Raw genomic sequence first — 15,200 nt, 5'->3', positions numbered from 1 at the left:
AGAGCAACTCCACTCCCAGGGGTTCATTGAGCCCCGAAAGCAGGTGCACTCTACAGAGAAGATGAAAGAAAATTGTGTCAATGCTTTACACACATACACATGTGAGGCCAGCCAGGCCTACAGAGTCAGACTCTGTCTCAAACAACAATTAATTGTAACATAGTAACTCTAGTTAATAAAATAGGTTGCCTTTCTGAATATTGCTAGAAGAGTACATTTTTATAAGGTAATGAATAAGATAATTAGCATTATTTGGCCATTTCACAATTCAGTCATTTTTCAAAACAACATGTTGTATGCATATATTCAATGTGTATACATAGATATAATTTTGTAATTTAAATAAATGAATAAAATGCTTTAAATTGGATAAAATGGCAAAGTGAACATATGTGCTACAGTCTGTCGCCCCCAAATGCCTTGGAAGTGACAGAAGAAATATTTTTAAATAATTAAATCTATAACAATGTTGGCAAAAACAAGAAGTACCCTTACCAGAACTTTCAATGAATTCCTGGAAATTAGGGAGAACTGTTATCAGGTTTGTGGTGGAGCAGAAAGATCAGGGACCCACCATCCAAAACAGTGAGGGAAACAAGGGTGACGAGAAGACCACAGAGCGCTGGACACTTGACAACCTACAAAGTACAAAACACATAAGGAATACTTCAGAATCAAAAAGAAGGTTGGCCACACACCTTTGACCCAGCTCTCGGGGGCAGAGGCAGGAGAATCCCAGGCCAGCCAGAGCTACACTTTGAGAATCTATCTGAGAAAAATAAAATCAACAACAATTTTTATCCGTGTTTGCAAAAATTTTGTTTGTAATTATGTGTGTGTGTTGGTGTGTGTGTGTTGGTGAGTACAAGTCCAGGTGACCATGGATGCCAGAAAAGGGTGTCAGATTCCTTGGAGGTGGAGTTGCTAGAGGTTGTGAGCTGTCCTACGTGGGTGCAGAGAACTGAACAATGGTCCTCTGCCAGTTCAGTACTCAATCATAACGGCTGAGTCATCTCTCCAGCCCTAGAATGAACACACACACACACACATACACGTACACACACACACACACACACACACACACACACACACACATACACACACACTTTGCTTTTTTGAGACAGGGTTTCTCTGTGTATCCCTGGCTGTCCTGGAACTCCCTCTGTAGACCAGGCTTGCCTTGAACTCACAGAGATTACCCATGTCTCTGCCTCTCAAGGACTAGGATTAAATGAGTGTGCCATAACCACCCAGCTCAATAAATATTTTTAGAGTACAAAAAAAAAAAAAGAGGCAACAAACACACATAGATGTCTCTGAGAGAAAACACAAATGGCTAATACACATACTAAAATGCACAGCCTCAATGGAGGCTGGAAAATTAATAATTAAAACTTCAATGCCAGTGCTTCCTGCTTCTCAGTTCAGCTCAGGGGTGGAGGCAAGGAGGTGAGTATCAATGCTACCCTTCTTCACTTCAGAGCAAGTCTGAGATCAGCCTAGGAAACAGAAGACTGTAGCTGAGTTTTTCTGTGTCCTACCTGGCCCACAGTTGGGACAAATCTCTCACCCACAGTCCCGCAGCCTTTTATAAAATAATCACACAGAGGCTTATAGTAATTATAACTGCTTGGCCATTAGCTCAGGCCTACCACTGACTAGCTCTTACACTTAAACTAACCCATTTCTGTTAATCTATATGTCGCCACTTTGTTCTGTGGCTTTACCTGTATGCCTGTTACATGCTGCTCCCTAGACAGTCAGCTGGCATCTCCTGACTCAGCCTCCCTCTTCCCAGAATTCTCCTTGTCTGCTTATCCTACCTATACTTCCTGCCTGGCTACTGGCCAGTCAGCATTGTATTTATCAACCAATCAGAGCAACACATTCACAGCACACAGAGCAACATCACCCATTAGGAGACCTTGTCTCAAAAGACAAAAATGAAAATGTGGTATTTCCATAAATGAGTTAGACTGAGGAAGTGTGCTCCTGGCACACTGGACCACCCAGAACTCCACACTGCAGCAGGAGTAGAAATAGGTAGAGCTTTCTAGGAAATGATTAGAAATTCATTAATAAGATCAAAGATGTGTGTACCCATAGCCTATAAGTTCACCACAGTTATTGTGTATAGTAATCACAACCACCTGTAACTCCAGCTCCAGGAGATCCAGCACCCTCTTCTGGCCTCCACAGGCATTGCACTCACATGTACTTCCCCACACAGACACAGACCTGTAATCAAAGGTAAAGAGGGGGTGTTGGTAGCAGCAATGTTGATGATAAAGTCTTAGTTTGTTTTCCACTGCTATAATGAAACACGACCAAAAGCAACTTTATGGGGAGGGTCTATTTATCTTCCAGTTCACAGTCCATCTTGAAGGAGTCAGGGCAAGAGCTCAGGCAGGAACCTGGAGGTCTGTACAGAGACCATAGAGGAACACTGCTTACTCCATGGGTTCAGAGACCATAGAGGAACACTGCTTACTCCATTAGTACAGACCATAGAGGAACACTGCTTACTCCATTAGTACAGACCATAGAGGAACACTGCTTACTCCATGGGTTCAGAGACCATTAGGTGCACTCAGCCTGCTTATTTAGACAACCCAGGACCCACAGGGGCTGCAAGCGTCCCACATCGATCATTAATTAAGAAAATGTCCTCCTGGGCTTACCTCAAAGACAATCTTAGGAGGTGTTTTCTCAATTGAGGTTCCTTTTCCCAAATGAACTGAACTTTTGTCACACTTCCAAAAATATCTAACTAGCATATCTGCACAAGAGAAGTTATAAAAGAGAGAGAGAGAGAGAGAGAGAGAGAGAGAGAGAGAGAGAGAGAAAGAAAGAAAGAAAGAAAGAAAGAAAGAAAGAAAGAAAGAAAGAAAGAGTAGCATGAATTGTTAGAAGGTCTTGTTAATAAAATCAAACCCAAGGCCAGGTATTGGGGTGAATGCTGGAAGCTCAGAGAAGCAGAACAAGCCACAGCCACCTCACCTCGCCAGTTCCTCAGCTGGTCTTGTTTGCTCAGACTGCAAGCTTCTGAGTCCTCATCCAAATGAATCTCAGCTGAACTGTTGTTGCTCAGAAGTCTGAATGCTTAACCAGCTAAAAGCTTAACCAGCTCTGGTTCCTAGTTTTCACGCCTTATATATCTTTCTGTTCTCTGCCATCACTCCCTGGGATTAAAGTCTCTCCTTCTGGGATTAAAGGTGTGAGTCACCAAGCCTGGCTGTTTCCTTTTTGGCCTTGAACTCACAGAGATCTGCCTGGCTCTGCCTCCCAAGTGCTGGGATTAAAGGCGTGTGTTACCACTGCCTATCCTCATGTTTAATATTGTGGCCATCCTGTTCTCTGACTCCGAATAAGTTTATTAGCCTGCACAATATTTCAGGGGAACACAATACCACCACAAAAAAGAATGGAAGGACAGAAGGAAGGAAGAAAGGAAGGAAGGAAAGGAGAAAGGTGTATGTGTGTGGGAGGGAATAACATGAGAATTCCTGCTGTGAGTCTGAAAGTTTTTAATTTAAAAGCTAATTTGGAGACAAGGGAGATGGCACCGTGAGGAAGAGCTCTTGCTGTGGAGCTGAGTTCAAATCTCCGGCACCAAGTACAGAAGCCAGGCATAGTTATGCACAGCCCTCTAACCCCAGTGCGATGAGGACCAGAGACGGGAGGGTAGCTGTCAAGAGCTCTTCAAGATACTTGGCAGATGTATGGGCAAAGCGGCTGCAACATCTGTCACCCCACTGATCGCCAGGGTTGGTTCGGATGATCTGGTTGGGGCTCCCTCCCTCACAGCTCCATGTGTCCCTCCTAACGCTGTGTGCTTCCTTTCCTGAATAGAGGAGGACTAGCCTTCTGTCAAGGGTATATCAACAGCTGCACTCCCCTGCTAGAACCTCCTGTGCGGTACCAAGAGAGGACAGCACAGTTGGGGGTCATAGGAAAGATTTAAGTGAGAAGATGGATAGAATGAACAACCCCCATGGAAGAGAGTGGGCCTAGTGCGCACAAGACACAAGTCTGGTTCCCCAGAACCACAGAGAGAGAGGGAGGGAGGGAGGGGGAGAGAGGGGGAGGGAAGAGAGGGAGAGGGAGGGAAGAGAGGGGGAGGGAAGAGAGGGAGGGGGAGGGAAGAGAGAGGGGGGGAGGGAAGAGAGGGGGAGGGAAGAGAGGGAGGGGGAGGGAAGAGAGAGAGAGGGGGACAGGGAGAGAGGGAGGGAGAGGGAGAGAGAGGAAGGGGAGGGGGAGAGAGGGAGGGAGGGAGGGAAATCAAGAATCCAGAATATGGTCAGACCCAGTAGAACACCATTTCTCCAGCTATCTCCCCAGAACTTGCCCATATTCTTCTATTTAGAGCAGAAATGGTTGGATTTGTTCCTATATATACACCCAAAAGCAGGTCAGTAGTGCCGATTGCTCTTTCCAAGGTCCCAAGTTGGATTCCTAGCACTGACTTTGGGTGACTCACAAGAGCTTACAACTCCATCTCCAGGGGATCTGACATCTTCTGGCCTCCCAGAGCACCTGCACTCAACTGTACATTGACACACATATGCACTTGTATTTAAAAATAAAATTAATCATGTTTTAATAGATAAGTTCTGAAGAAAGGCTATTTTAGCAGCCAAGTGAAGCCTGCCTTTGGGGACATCACCATAACCTTCAACAGGCCAACACAAATAGCACTCCCCAAATCCAGCCATTTCTGCTCTAAATAATTTTGCTATTTCAAACCCAACCCCTTTAACTAAAATCCCAATTCATCAGTCTCAGTCTGCTAACTTGGCTTGCAGGCAATACCGGGGCTATTTTCATCCCCGCAGGCACTGAGGCGATGCAGGCCTGGAAGGACTGAGTTTCCAGGATCTCAAGTTCAGCCAGCCCGGAGTCAGACCTAGTGGCTTGTGCAGCCACACAGGGGACAAGCCAGGCAACCTGCACGCCCAGCAAGGTCAACCTCCTCTTTCCGATGCATTGCCTGCGTCTCTCTCTCTCTCTCTGCTCGGGGCTCCACCCAGGCCTGCGGGCAGTCTCTGTGGTCCTCCGTTTCCTTCATCTTCCCTCTGATTTCCAACGTCTAGTTTTTTTTCCTCCTCTCGAGTTTTGGTGGATTTTGTTTGGGTGTTTTTTTTTTAATCATGTTTACAGGCGGCTCAGCACTTACTAGTGCAGGGACATTTTTTTCCTGTCCTTGAAGCGGCAGCTTGTCTTTCCCCTCAAACGTCGTTGTCGCAATGCCTGATAAACTGTTTATTTTTTCTAACAGCTTCCCTTTTGAGCCTGAAAAACAAACATTAACTAAAACCGGCCTCAAGTCTCCGAATTGTAACTTGCGATGAAATCTCTGGTGCTGGAGCGCCGCCTGCTGGTAAACTGAGAAATAGCAGGTAACGCTGTCTGCCTTAGCGGCCCATAGGTGGACTCCTTGATCCTGGGCCTCCTGATGTAACCCAGGCCTTGAGCTGATCTCCTGCCTCAATCTTCAGAGTGTATGTAGCAAGTGTGTTGTGCTGTTCGTCCTTGTTTTGAGAAATGTCACATACTCGAGGTGGCCGGGAACTCAAGCCTTTCCTCCTTGTTGCTAGGGTTAGCATGAGTGGGGGCGAATATGCGTATAAATTCTCCATGCAAAGGCCAAGGTTGCTATCAGGACTCTCCTTCAATCTCTCTCCTACTTATTATCTGAGGCAGGGTCTCTGCAGAGAACCCAGAGCTCACCAGGTGTCTTGCTAGCAAGCTTTTCTGGAGAAGTCCCGTCTTTGCCTTCTGAGTCTCAAATTACCTGGCATTTATGTGGGTTCTGGGAACTTGAACCCCAGTCCTCTTGCTTGCATGGCAAGCGCTGGGGTGAGACTCCTTTTTGTTTGAACTTTTTAAGAATTGCTTTTAAGTGTTATGCCTGTATGTGTACATGTATGCTGTGTGTGTTCAGTGCCTGTACATTCCCACTAGAGTACAGGGGGTCCTGAGGTGCCCTGTGGATATTAGATTCTGTTCTCTGCAAAAACAGCAAGTGCTCTTATCCATTCATCCATCCCTCCAACCCTGGTGTGGCAGTCTTGATGCCATATCTTTTGACGTCACATCTTCATATACCAACTGGAATTTCAATGTTTTCCTTTCTGTGATGGTGCCTCATGGATATATCTCTGCATCAGGCTGGCCTTTGATGGTTCTTACATAGTAATATATAATGTTTGTATATTGTGTGGTGTTCTCTGGCTGGTCTGGTCTGCATGTTACCAGAAAGATCCATTAAGAATCCAGTTCTGGATTCCAGCTGCTTCTTTCCCTGGGGATGCTTGAAAAGCAGGTTTTTATAGTGAATAACAAAACATCAACAGTACTGGACCGTCAACACAAGGTTCCCTGATACCTTGTGGATTAAGAGGACATCAGCTCTCTGCTTGTGATCACTGTGACCTGGAGTTATGGATTCCTCATTTAGGTTTCTGTTTAGTCATGCGCAGGTGTCTGTACTGGGGTGGCTTCATCTGCCTATCCACTGAGGGTATGAGGAGAGCTGTGGGGCAAATGATTCTGATCTTGTTCTTCTTCCCAGCCTGCCTCCCTCTCCTTGACTCGAGCCTGTACTGGTGAATTTTTTAAAGTTTGTCACAAACCATGAAGACTCTAGAGCTAAAAAGGAACCCTGTAAATGCCATTGTTTAGACATCTTACAAACGTCTGGTCTCCACTGCTTGTGGTGTGGGCACTGAGGACAGAATCCAAATTTGAGTCAGGTTGGCAGAGCTCTGGGTCAGTGCATTCTGGAACTTCCTCTTCTCTTCACTGTAGTAAGGTTTGTACAGAGACCATCAGCACGAGATCAGAGGTATGCCTTCACGCCATCATTAGACAACTGTCATGATGAAGTTGAGGACTTCCGGGTAACGTCTGAAAAGTTAACCAAAGGGATAAAATTAAAAACCTTGGGTTGGGGATTTAACTCAGTGGTAGAGCGCTTGCCTGGCAAGCACAAGGCTCTGGGTTCAATCCTCAGCTCAAAAAAAAAAAAAAAAAAAAAGAACCTCAAAAGCAGTTTCAAATGGAACAGCTAAACTTACTCCTGACCATTCTGATGAAGATTTGAAGTGGGTGGAAGAAAATATCCCCTCCTCGTTCTCACATGTAGCTCTTCCACGGTGAATGGACCCAGACAAGGACAATATAACCAGATCCAAAGCAGGTGAAGGAAAAAAGTCTCCAGAAAAGATGTTATTGGAAATTTTAGAAATGAAGTCAAGTTGACAGGAAAGGACTCTCCCTACTCACAACCGAGAGAGCTTTGCTAAGTTTTATTGTGTTGTCTTGGAAATCTATGTATGCAAATAAGGAATTTGGGTGGTAGAAGAGTCTGCCACCCTTATAAAGCTGACTTTGAAGGTCAGTTAAATTGCCATTAAGTTGCCTGAATTTGGAAATAATTTGGGAAATGTTACAAAAATGGTGTGTCCATAAATGCCTGGTCAGTGACAATGGCAGGCATGTGGAGTTGGGGATCTCTCTTTTAACTGAGAAAAAAAAAATAAACAAATGGCTGCATGAATACTAGTTTCCTCTCACCTTGGAGATAAATGTTACTTTGTTGTTGTTGTTTTGTTTTGTTTTGTTTTGTTTTGTTTTGTTTTGTTTCTAGACAGGTTTCTCTGTATAGCCATGGCTATCCTGGAACCTGGAACTCACTCTGTAGACCAGGCTGACCTCGAACTCCGAGATCTTCCTGCCTCTGCCTCTCAAGTGCAGGAGCTAATAGCATGCAACACCACCTCCCCACCAGATAAATGTGATTCTTTTGAAGATCAGCTTAAGAGTGTCCACCTTTTGTACTGTGGTAATTTTATCCTATGTTTATACTGACATGATTTAATTTTGAAACATGAGCATGTTCATATGTTTAATTTTGTCATTTTTGATGTGCACAAAGCTCTTGTTTGTAAGTACAACTATGCAATGCCACTGGAGTTACTTCTGTGAGCTCAGGGGAACACATGCACAGAGACATCTTGAGGGTACCTCTAAAGAAAGGCTCACTCCACAATTGTCCTCTCCCTCGGGCCATAGGTGCACATGCTAGTGATGAGTCTGCTGTGACCCCTGGCCACATTGCTCACCTAGAGCACTTTCTACCCAGCCAGCTGGGTGCCCCTTCCTTGTGAGCCTCATGGGGACAACACTGTATCATTTACACACTCAGCATTTTCAGTCTCATAGTAAAAGCATATTTAACTACACCACACATCATACTCAACTTGTAATTAACCAGCCCTTGGCCACATTTTACATCTTTTGCTAAAGTATGTTTGTAACATATAGTTTGGAAGTTTTTATTCTATTTTTTTTTGATATAGAATGTTCTCAATTTAAAAAGCATTTGAATGTGTGTGATGAAAATGTGAATGTTTTGTTTGCTGCCTTCACAACCAAAGCAGGCATTCAGTGATGTGAGGCAGAGCTTGGAGGGCTCCTCTCTGAAGGACTTCCAGCCTTGTGGATTGAGAATAACTGGATAATTGTGACTGAGAAAACATGAACATCTGACCAGGAAGTGCACTTAACTATACCCTACGATGACTTGCACTGTGATGCCGCCTGCCTTCTTAATTCCCTGCGCTCTCGTTTCAGAGGGCTTGTAGAGATGTGTTTCTAATAGTCAAGTCTCCTGAAAATGTTTTCATAGTGAACATTGGCACACCTGGTGAAAAGGTCTGGCTTTCAAGACCCCACTGCTTTGGGCCCTTCCCAAGGGAGAGTGACTGATTCAACCATCGTGAGGTCCATTCCCTCCATCAGTTTCCACCACAGTGATGGGCTCCTGTATGCTTCCCAGAAGGTTTGTCCATTTTGGCTTTGGCATAGTCCACCTTCTGATCCACTTGTTTTAGAACTTGAGGTACCTTTGGCGGAGCAGGGTGTCACTGTGTAACCCATGCTGGCCTTGAACATGTGATCCTCTTGCTGAGAATGTAGGCATGGACTGCTGTGGCCCACTTCACATTTGTATGTAATACAAATACAAATGCCCTCATGGGAGGAGCAGTTGACTTCAAACCACAGCCTACAGCTGGATAGCCAATGGCTTACAGCCCACAGGTGGTACGAATTAAGTGGACTGTGATGGGGAGTTGACAAGCAGGAATTTGTAAAAACAGGAAAGGGGCATGAAGACAGGGGAAGAAGATGCCAGTCTACAAGCCATGGAGAGAGACCTGGAATAGGACTCCATTCAACACTGAACACACCTTGGCTCCAACAGCCAGCCTTCCAGCTACAAGAACATTAACTGGTTGTTGTAAACCCCCTAGTCTAAGGTCTTATTACAGAAGTCTCAACACACTAAGGAGTGTGTTCTATCAGAGCAACCTTTGTACTGGTCAGAACCACTGAAGACCCAGGCTGCTGGCCCCGTCCACCCCAGCCTCCCTTGAGGAGTTTGGCTCATATACACAGAGGAGCTGGTGCAGATCCAGCAGGCCCTGTGTTTACTGCTTCAGTCTGTGAGCCCATAGTGAAGCAATTACTCATATTGTTCTATTATTAAGTAAAACTCAGGAGTCAGATATTGGGGTAAAAACCTGGTTGATTAGAGAAGGGGCAGAGAAGCCACCAGTTCTCTCTCTCTCTCTCTCTCTCTCTCTCTCTCTCTCTCTCTCTCTCTCTCTCTCTCTTCCATCCAAAACAGCTGTGAATCATTCTAAGCCTCTTCCTACTACTTCCTGTGTCTCTCTGTGTGTCCTGGGTCCTCCAAAACTTCTATGGCTGATTCTGGTCAGCTAGTAGCTAACTCCACCCTGTGACTCAGTCTCAGGAGTGTGTCAGAGTGAGAACAAAAGACCCCACAACTCAGAAGTGCCCTGCTTAGTGGATCCAGGGAGCCGTGCTCTCCTGCTGTCCTCCATCCACTGGGACTCCTACAATCTTTCCTCCCCCTCTTCCTTGGGGTTCCCTGAACTCCCAAAGGGAGGAACCCAATGCAGACCTCCAATTTAGACTCTCTTGCCTCATAATGTCTGGCTGTGGGTCTCTGTACCTGCTCCCATCTGCTGCCAGAGTAAGCCTCTCTGATGATGACTGGACAAGGCATCCATCTATGAGTATAGCAGAGCATCATTAAGAATCATTTCATTGATTTTTTCAGACCAGTTTTTTGGTTCTACCCTAGGTCTCAGGGTTATCCAATCTCTAGTTCCTGGTCATCCAAGCAGTGCTGGGCATGGGCTTCCTCTCGTAGAGTGGACCTCCAGTTAAATCAGACATTGGTTGGCCACTCCCACAAGTTCTGTGCCACCACTGCCCCAGCACATCTTGCATGCAGGACAGATTGTAGGTAGAGGTTTTGTGGCTGCGTTGGTGTCCAGGTTTCTCTTTCTGTAGCCTGAAGAGTCCCTTCTACACCAGAGACTAGAACCTTTCTGTAGCCTGCAGAGCCCCTTCCACACCAGAGACTAGAACCTTTCTGTAGCCTGCAGAGTCCCTTCCACACCAGAGACTAGAACCTTTCTGTAGCCTGAAGAGTCCCTTCTACACCAGAGACTAGAACCTTTCTGTAGCCTGCAGAGCCCCTTCCACACCAGAGACTAGAACGTAGGGGTGAAGGCTCCATGCAGGCACCAGATCCACCTGTCTATGTCCAATGAGCTGGGTGGATGTTGTCCTCAACAATGGGCTCCACTGTCAGTTTTCAGAGAACGACCCTCTGTCCCACCATCAGCCTGGGTTGTTTGGGTATCTCCACAGGACCTCCTTGGCCAACAATTGAACCAAATGTAACCCAGTCCCACCACTGGGAGCCTTGCCTAGCTATAAGAGATAGCCAGTTCAAACTCCATATCCTCCATTACTAGGAGTCCTCACTAGGACCACCCACACAGATTCCAGAAAGTTTCCACTGCAGTAGGTTTCCACAGCACCCTCCAAATATCCCCCAATTCCAGCTCTCTCCCTGCACTCTCACCTCCCATCCCATCTCCCACCCTACCTGATCCCTCCCACTCCCATCCCCATCTCCCACCCCAAATCCACCTGTTGTTTTTGCTCTTTGGGGGGGGGGGGTCTGCCACCCAGCTCCCAAATAAATCACACATGGAGGCTTATTTTTACTTATGAATGCCCACCCTTAGCTTGGCTTGTTTCTTGACAGCTTTTCTTAACTTTAAATTATCCCATCTGCCTTTTGCCTCTGGGCTTTTTTCTTGTCTTACTTCTGTGTATCTTACTTTCACTCTCATTCTGTGGCTGGCTGTGTAGTTGGGTGGCTGGCCCCTAGCATCCTCCTCTCCTTGTTCTCTTGCTTTCTCCTTTTCTCCCAGATTTCTGCTATTTATTATTTCTGCCTGCCAGCCCCACCTATCCTGTCTCCTGTGCCAATTTGTTCAGTGCTGTTCCCCACCTTCTCTTCTATCAGGTTCAGTGTATTGGGGTTTATGTTGAGGTCTTTGATCTACTTGGACTTGAGTTTTGTGCAGGATGGTAAGTATGGATCTATTTGTATTCTACAGGCTGACATCCAGTTTGACCAATTTTTTGTTAAAGATGCTTTCTTTTATACATTGTGTATTTTTGCCTTATCAAAAGTCAGGTATCCATAGGTGTGTGGATCTATGTCTGGGTCTTCAATTTTATTCCCTTTTTCAACATATCTGTTTTTATGCCAATACCATGCAGTTTTTATAGCTCTGTAGTACAACTTGATATCAGGGATGGTGATACCTATAGCAGTTCTTTTACTGCTCAGGATTGTTTTAGCTACACTAGGGTTTTTGTTTTTCCATATGAAGTTGAGAATTATCCTTTCAAGGTCTGTAAAGGAGTCTGATGGAATTTGGATGGGGACTGCATTACATCTGTAGATTGCTTTTGATAGAAAGGCCATTTTTACTATATTAATTCTACCAATCCATTAGTATGAGAGGTCTTTCCATCTTCTGATATCTTCATCAATTTCTCTCTTCAAAGATTTGAAGTTTCTGTCATACATGTCTTTCACTTGCTTGGTTAGAGTTGCTCCAAGATATTTTATGTTATTTGTGGATATATTATTAGTGAAAAATGTTCATTTCCCTAATCCCTTTCTCAGTCCATTTGTCTTTGTATACTTTTTTTAGTTAATCTTGTATCCAGCCACATCACTGAAGGTATTTATCAGGTGTAGGAGTACCTTGGTGGAATTTTTAGGGTCACTTATATATACTATCATATCATTTGCAAATAGTGATACTTTGACTTCTTCCTTTCCAGTTGTATCCCCTTGATCTCCTTCAGTCTTATTGCTCTAGTTAAAACTTCAAGTACTAGGCCAGGCGGTGGTGGCGCACACCTGTAATCCCAGCACTTGGGAGGCAGAGGCAGGTGGATCTCTGTGATTTCGATACCAGCCTGGTCTATAGAGCTAGTCCAGGACAGGCTCCAAAGCTACAGAGAAACTCTGTCTCGAAAGAAAGAAAAAAAAAAAAAAAAAAAAAAACCTTCAAGTACTACATTGAATAGATGTGAAGAGTGGACAACCATGTCTTGCTCCTGATTTCAGTAGAATTACCTTGAGTTTCTCTCCATTTAATTTTATATTGGCTATAGGCATGCTGTAAATTGCCTTTATTATTTTTAGGTATGCCCCTTGTATTCTTAATCTCTCCAGGACTTTTATCATGAAAGAATGTTGGGTTTTGTCTAAGGCCTTTTCTGCATCTAATGATTGTGTGGCTTACATTTACTGATTTTCATGTTGAACCACCCCTGCATCTCTGGGGTGAAGCCTACATGATTGGGGTGGATCTTTTTTTACATGTTCTTGAATTCAATTTCCAAGTATTTTATTGCGTATTCTTGCATCTATAATCATGAGGGAAATTACTTCTGCACTAAAGCTATCTGGATCTGGGTTTTTTGTTTGTTTTTTTTTTTTTTTTTTTTGAGGGGGGTTGTTCTTTTTTTGTTTGTTTTTGGGTTTTGGGGTTTTTGGTTTTTGTTGTTGTTTTTTTTTTTTTTTTTTGGTTGGGAGACTTTTAAAGACTGCTTCTGCTTCACTAGGGGTTATAAGTCTATTTATCTATTGTTTATTTGATCTTAATTTAACTTTGGTAAGTAGTACCTATGGAGAAAACTGTCCATTTCTTTTAGATTTTCTAATTTGGTGAAGTATAGTTTTTTAAAGCATGGCCTTGTGATTCTCTGGATTTCCTCAGTGTCTGTTGTTATGTCTCCTTTTCATTTCTGATTTTATTAATTTGGATATTTTTAGTTTGAATGGGATTTATTGTGTTGTTTTCTCGAAGAATCACCTTTGTTTCATTTATTCTCTATATTGTTCTTCATTTCTATTTTATTGATTTCAGCCCTGAGTTTATTTCTTGCCATCTACTCCTCTTAAGTGTTTACTTCTTTTTGTTCTAGAGCATTCAAGTGTGCTGTTACATTACTAGCATGAGATCTCTCCAATTTTTTTATGTAAGCACTTAGTGCTACGAACTTTCCTCTTAGCACCAATTTCATTGTGTCCCCTAAGTTTTGGTATGCTGTGTGTTCATTTAATTCTAGAAAGTTTTTAATTTCTTTATTTCTGTCTTGACCCTTTTTTCATTCAGTAAGTTGTTCAGTTTCCATAAGTTTGTAAGCTTCTGTTGTTTGTTGTTGACATCCATCCTTAATCTGTGGTGGTCTGACAGGATGCAGAGAATTACCTCAAATTTCTTGTGTCTGTTGAGACCTGCTTTGTAACCAAGTATCTGGTCAATTTTGGACAAAGTTCCATGAAGTGCTAAGAAGGTATCTTCTGTGTTTGAATCAAATGTCTGTTAGGTACATTTGGGTTAGTCTGTCAGCTCCAGTATTTCCATTGTTGTCTGGAAGACCTATCAGTTGGTGAGAGTAGGGTATTGAAGTCTCCCACTACCGGTGTGTAAGGGAGAATGTGATTTAAGCTGTAGTAGTGTTTCTTTTATGAAAGTGGGTGCTCTTGTGTTTGGGGTACAGATGTTAAGAACTGAAATGTCATCCTGGTGGATTTTTCCTTTAATGAGTATGTAATGTCCTCCCTCATCTCTTACTAGTTTTGAAGTCTATTTTAGATATTAAATGGATAAACCACCTTACTTCTTAGTTCCACTTGCTTGGCTTATCTTTTTCCAACCCTTTACCCTGAGGTAATATCTATCCTTGGTGTTGAGGTGTGTTTCTTGGATGTAACAGGATGGATCATTTTCACATCCATTCTGTTAGTATGAGTCCTGTTAATTGGGGAATTGAGACCATTGAGATACCAATGACCAATGATAGGTGGTGGTGGTGGTGGTGGTGGTGGTGGTGGTGGTGGTGGTGGTGGTGAGTGGATGGTGGGTGTCTGTGTGTATGCACTTCCCTTCTCTTGGTTTTGCTAGGGTTATATTATTTCCTGTGTTTTCATGGGTGTAGCTAACCTCTTTTGGTTGGCGTTTTCCTTCTACCACCACCTGTATTTGTTGATTCTGTTTAAATTTGACTTTAACATGGAATATCTTCTTTTATCCATCTATGGTGATTTAAAACTTTGCAGGGTACAGTAGTCTGGTCTGGCATCTGTGGTCTCTTAGAGTCTACAGGACATCTTGTCTAGGCCCTTCTGGCTTTTATAGTCTCCATTCAGAAATCAAGTTAATTCTAATAGGTCTGCCTTTATGTACTTGGTCTTTTTCCCTTGCAGCTTTTTTATTTCTTGCTTTGTTCTGTACATTTAATGTACTGGTTATGTACCCAGACTTTCTTTTCTGGTCCAATCTACTCAGTGTTCTGTATGCTTCTTGTATCTTTATGGGCATCTCCTTTTTTAGATAGATTTAAAATTTCTTAAATGATTTTGTTGAAAATATTTTCTGGGCTTTTAAGCAGGGGTTCTTTACTTTCCTCTATTTCTAATATTTTTAGGTTTGGTCTTTTCTTGGTGTTTCCTGGATGTTTTGTATCTGGAAAGTTTAAAATTTACCATTTTCTTTAAAGTATACATTTTCTTCTATATTTTTCAATGTCTGAGATTCTCTCTTCTATCTCTTGTATTCAGTTGGTTAAGCTTGCCTCTATAGTTCCTGTTCAAATTCCTAAATTTTTCATTTCCCGAATTCCTTCAGTTTGTTTTCTTTATTGCTTATATTTCCACTTCCAGGTCTTGAACAGTTTTGTTTCTTTCAACTACTTGTTTTTCTTGGCTTTAAAAGATTTAC

At 43.4% G+C, this 15,200-nt stretch overlaps 1 pseudogene; it reads left to right on the top strand.

Moving 5' to 3' along the window:
• Positions 1–5,347: 5,347 nt before the first annotated feature.
• On the top strand, positions 5,348–7,263 carry LOC118591193 (annotated as a pseudogene).
• The last annotated feature ends 7,937 nt before the right edge of the window (positions 7,264–15,200 follow it).

The sequence above is a fragment of the Onychomys torridus genome, chromosome 9, assembly GCF_903995425.1.
Source record: "Onychomys torridus chromosome 9, mOncTor1.1, whole genome shotgun sequence".
In the NCBI taxonomy this organism is placed as follows: domain Eukaryota; kingdom Metazoa; phylum Chordata; class Mammalia; order Rodentia; family Cricetidae; genus Onychomys; species Onychomys torridus.
The sequence above is the reverse complement of the archived record's forward strand: the minus strand, read 5'-3'. Positions and strand labels throughout refer to the sequence as shown.